Raw genomic sequence first — 6,000 nt, forward strand, 5'->3', positions numbered from 1 at the left:
ACAGCACAGAACAGAAAGGAAGAATACCTACGTTACCAATCCCTCTGGAAGACAGGAGTTGTAGCTGTCACACTGTATCAAAGCTTCTGAGCTCAGCCCTCCTGCATTTATACCTAACTGGGGGGCATTTCATAGTTTTCCCTATATCACTTTATCTAATATATCTTATTAGCTAGCACTTCCTCATCTATGCTATTTAGTACTCCTAGGCCTGTTCCTGCTCCTCCTAGAGCTGTATCTATCAAACCTCTTTTTACCTTATTGGTAGTAGCCTTTGGTACCCATCTTTTCCATCCTATAAATAAAGGCTCAATATAGTGGGCACACTGTGGCTGTGTCAATGAAATGTTCATGGAAATTCGATCAACCACTGCTTTCTTTGACAAATAAGTTGTATCTGTTACTAATTGTCTTTTAACATCTTCCTTCACTATATAAGGACTGGTTTTAGTTTGGTTAGAGTTCAATACCCATATAATAGTAAAAGTTTTATTAAAATTATTAGGGCCAAAAATTTTCCATATCCCTCTTCCTCTTCTGGTTATATCTTGCTGCCCTTTACAGCAATAAGAAAATTAAGTTTGATTTAGATCATTCTTCTCACACTCTTGATATTGTTCTATTATTTGTTCATACCAAGGTGGCTGTAAGCTTAACTCATTCTTTGACACAACCTTTTGCTGTGGTTTGCAATGAATTGATACCATCATATATCCTCCTCATGGATCAACAGTTCTAAATAGAACGTTACCTATTTTAATATCGTTATGGGCCTGTTTTATTGCTATGGTTTTCCTGTCTTCCTTTATCCACTGAGGGGCGTACCATGCTACAAAACCAAAGGAGGGTTTTTCTTTTAAAATCTGGATGCAATTACTTAATTCTGCATAGTGCCATATACAAACCCCTCCTCCTCTGTACCATAACATGGTTTATCCTCATTAGTTATAATTGATATACCTTGGTATGCAGATGCCAAATCCATTACAGGTGCCCATATTTTCCCTTTGCTGATCCAGAGCCATTTGACATCTTTGTTCATTTAACATTACTGACATGTGGATGCTTTCAGTTTCATCCCATGGGTTGTATGCAGTTTCCCAACAGGTATGGCTTTCCTTTATATTAGCTATCCCAATATGACTGCCTTAAAGTCCATTCCTTCCTATCTGCATTGAAGGGACATCTACACATCATTGGAATATTATTTCTTTCTTTTGTTACCCGTATACTGTTTGTGGGTATTATAGCATGAGCATTAGTCACCCTATGAGGGACTATAAGGAGACTATTGGACCTTGCAAATACCTCCCAATTATCCCCTAACTTACATTGCCATTGTCCAGTTGTAGCTGCTTTTCCCCATGTAAAGCCCTCATTTTTTGATGATTCCATTTACATCCTGTTAACCGTGGTGTGGGGAGATTATGAGAATATAAAGTTCCCCAAAGTTTCAAGGGTGCAAATGTAATAAAACACCTGAGAGAACTTCCTATAATGGGTATTTTACCTGATCTAGTTTGTATTAAATAACCTACATCTCTCACAGGCCCAACTGTAATTTCAATGATCTTATTTTGCTCTAAATGTGGTAACATAAATACACAGTTAACATTACTGTTTTGAATAGCTGTCTGATTAGACTTGGTCCTCTGGATTGTTGCTATCATCTCCGCAACCTCCGAATTCGCACCACCATAGTAGAATCCCATTACCACTGATACCAAGAAGAGCCAATATGAATGACTGCATCATCCATCAATTGGCTTTTCTGTAAGACAAAATAATGAAACTCTTTTTTTCTTTAAAAACATATCTGCCAAATGTATTATAACAATATTTATTTAAAAATTAACAACTATAGTGTTCCCATTGTGTGATCAGAACTTCCTCCCCAACCAGGGCCATATTATCCCTTAGGCACAATAGACACAGTGCCTAGGGCCTACAAAACTTTCAGGGCTACAAAAAAAATTTTTATATATTTTTTATTTTTATTTAAAAAACTATTTATTAATAGCTTAAAATCAAATTAGGTATTTTGGTCAGGGGGCCTACGAAGGTCTTTAAATGGCTTTAAATGGCCCTGTCCCCAACTCTATCCTTCATTCCTTATCTCCATTCTCCTAATATTAACGTTGACAGGTCTTGTTGCGGTTATGGTGATTTGTCCCCCTAATGCCCCCATAACCATAACTTGATCTTGCGATGTCTATTCCATTAAGTCAAAGTCTATTGCAGTATTTAAGATGGATATATTAGAACCAGTATCTAAATAACATAATATCTCAATTTCGGGTTCATTAATTCTTACTGAGATCACGGGTCATCCAACACAGCCCATTATCAAGGGGGCAATAACTAAAGAAAAATCATGATGATTTATTTCAGATTCCTCCTCTTCCTCAATTCCATTGTCCTCATATTCTTCTTCTTCTGCCAATAGTCCTTCTAATACTTGGTTTAACAATTCTACCATTTCATCTTCATTCATTTCTGCTAACTCCTTAAGCCATCTCTCTGCCATCTTTCCTTTCATTCTTTCCTCTCTCTCTCTCTCTCTCTCTCTCTCATTCTCTCAATTTATTTACAAATAAAATTACTGTGTACATATTTATGGTTTTGTCCACAGAATATTTTCCTTAATCTATTGAGCATCTTAATAGATTAACAATATCCATTCCTACTATTCCAAGTCCACTCTCTCCACGTTCCATCATTCCAAAATGCACCCTTTTTATCACTACATTTCCTATATTCATGTTTAATGGAATTTCATTTTTTATACCTTGAACCACTCTTATTTCCACTATGTCTGAAGAAACTATGGAAGAAGGTCTACTGACATATATCTGTTGTTCAATATTCAATATATTGATCCTGTGTCCAGATAACGCAATTGATAGATCTTCTTATTGTCTATAAAACGAGAGTTCTGTGACACCTTAAAGACTAACAAATTTATTTGGGCATAAGCTTTCATGGGCAGAAACCCACTTCGCCAGAGGCATGCATTATTGTCTCTACTTATTCCTACTACTGGTCTTCCATATTGGTCTCTCCATAAAAGAGTTATAACTTGAGGTGATCGCTCCACACCTTGATGCCCGAGGTTCTCAATTTGGGTGGCTTTTTCTACTGCTGGGTCTGCTGAATTTGGGGGAGTTCCTAGCACTGGTAAATTTTCAAGGAATTCATCAATATGATTTGAAGGAGTTTCTATTAGTGGCAAACCTCTAAGAAATTCCTCAATGTCTTTTTCTGAGAAATCTGGAGATTCATACCACCCTCTTGCATCCCATATTCCTTTCTGCATTCTTTCCTATAAAAGAGATATCATTGTTACTTTTTTGATTCCTCCTTCCACCTTTTTAATTGTGATGAATGGAACCATTTTGACCCCCTGGTTCTTGTGTTATGTCAATGGGTAAATAACACTTCTTTAATCACTTTATTTACACCAATCATGATCTTATAGACCTCTATCATATCGCCCCTTAGTTATCTCTTTTCTATGCTGAACAGTCCCACTCTTTTTAATCTCTCCTCACATGGAAGTAGTTCCATAGACTTAATTTTTGTTGCCCTTCTCTGTACATTTTCCATTTCTGATTTATCTGCTTTGAGAAAGGAGCAACCAGAACTGCACACAGTATTCACAGTATTGGTGTACCATAGATTTATATAGTGGCATTATGATATTTACTGTCTTATTATTATGGATTATTATGGATTATTATTATGGATAAGATTTTTGCCATGGTAAAATTAGACAAAATTCATGGAAAAATGAATGAATTGATGGTATGATCACAGAAACAAAAAATATGTAACAATTTAACTATAAAGTATTACTGTGTAACATTTACATGAAACAAACAACATTAGTGCAATAGTTTTCACTTCCTTGACAAAGTAAACTATTTTGAAATTATATATACCTACTATGCCATCACTTTTCAAACAAAAAACTATAGAACAAAAATAACGGGGTTTTTTTTTTAGTAAAGTCCCTTTTGCAAATTGTTGCAATATTGTTATTTTGTATGCGGTGTCTGTTGTCCCAAGCACATTTTTACACAATGAGAAGGAGCGTTTGGCGTCCACTCTGTTGACTGGTACTGCTAAGCATCATGAGGCTAAAAATCTGGCCATCATGCTTCTCCAAAACTGGAAAATTTCCTCTTTCCTCAGTTCTTGAACTGCTTCAGTATCAGTAAGCCTGATATTGTCTCTGTGCTGGAATGTTGTCTTCAAACAGTGGAATATTTTCAAATATTATTCGTCTCACAAATGTCAAGGTGTTTTTCTTGATTTGGCTCAAATATACTGGCATGCATTGAAGAAAGTGGCAGCAGGTTGGAAAAAGCGGAAGGTTGAGTCAGTGTCCATGTATCACTTTTATTTATTTATTTCATTTATTTGCACTTTCCTAGAGTGTTATTTTTGCTGCTGAATGTTGGCAAGTTTCAGAGCAACTCTCTGCCCACAATGCAAGATCATGCATGTCATTTGTGACTTATAGATCATAGAATCATAGAGTTGGAAGGGACCTCAGGAGGTCATCTAATCCAACCCCCTGCTCAAAGTAGGACTAACCTCAGCTAAGTAATCCCAGCGAGGGTTTTGTCAAGCCGCAGTTTAAAAACCTCTAAAGATGGATATTCCACCACCTCTCTAGGTAACCCATTCCAGTGCTTCACCACCCTCCTTGTGAAAAACTTTTTCCTAATGTCCAACCTAGATCTCCCCCACTGCAATTTGAGACCATTGCTCCTTGTTCTGTCATCTGCCACCACTGAGAACAGCCTAGCTCCATCCTCCCTGGAACCTCCTTTCAGGTAGTTAAAGGCTGCTATCAAATCTCCCCTCATTCTTCTCTTCTGCAGACTAAACAAGCCTAGTCCCCTCAGCCTCTCCTCATAAATCTTGTGCTCCAGCCCCCTAATCATTTTTGTTGCCCTCCACTGGACTCTCTCCAACTTGTCCACATCCTTTTTGTAGTGGGGGGCCCAAAACTAGACACAATACTCCAAATGCAGCCTCACCAATGTCGAATAGAGGGGAATAATCACTTCCCGTGATCTGCTGGCAATGCTCCTACTAATGCAGCCCAATATGCTCTTAGCCTTCTTGGCAGCCAGGGCACACTGCTGACTCATATTCAGCTTCTTATCCACTGTAACCCCCAGGTCCTTTTCTGCAGAACAGCTGCCTAGCTCATCACTCCCCAGTCTGTAGCTGTGTATGGGATTCTTCCTTCCTAAGTGCAGGACTCTGCACTTGTCCTTGTTGAACCTCATTAGATTTCTTTTGGCCCAATCCTCCAGTTTGTTTAGGTCCTTCTGTATCCTATCCCTACCTTCCAGGGTATCTACCACTCCCCCTAGCTTAGTGTCATCTGCAAACTTGCTGAGGGTGCAATCTACCCCATCCTCCAGATCATTGATGATGTTGAACAAAACCGGCCCCAGGACCGATCTCTGGGGCACTCCGTTTATGACCGGCTGCCAGCTAGACATGGAGCCACTGATCACTATTCGTTGAGTCCTATGCTCTAGCCAGTTCTCTATCCATTTTAGAGTCCATTCATCCAACCCATACTTCTTTAACTTGCTGATAAGAATACTGTGAGAGACCATATCAAAAGCTTTGCTAAAGTCAAGGTATATCACGTCCACTGCTTTCCCCACATCCACAGAGCCAGTCACCTCTTCATAGAAAGCAATCAGATTGGTCAGGCATGACTTTCCCTTGGTGAATCCATGTTGACTGTTCCTGATCACCTTCCTCTCTTCCAAGTGCCTTAAAATGGATTCCTTGAGGACCTGTTCCATGATTTTTCCAGGGCTTGAGGTGAGGCTGACCGGTCTTTAGTTCCCTGGATCCTCTTTCCTCCCTTTCTTGAAGATGGGCACTATATTTGCTTTTTTCCAGTCATCAGGGACCTCCTCCAATTGCCACGAGCTTTCAAAGATAATAGCCAATGGCTTTGAAATC

Source organism: Emydura macquarii, unplaced genomic scaffold (genome assembly GCF_026122565.2).
Source record: "Emydura macquarii macquarii isolate MOO-44397 ecotype Brisbane River unplaced genomic scaffold, CSIRO-AGI_Emac_v2 contig_1253, whole genome shotgun sequence".
Taxonomy (NCBI): domain Eukaryota; kingdom Metazoa; phylum Chordata; order Testudines; family Chelidae; genus Emydura; species Emydura macquarii.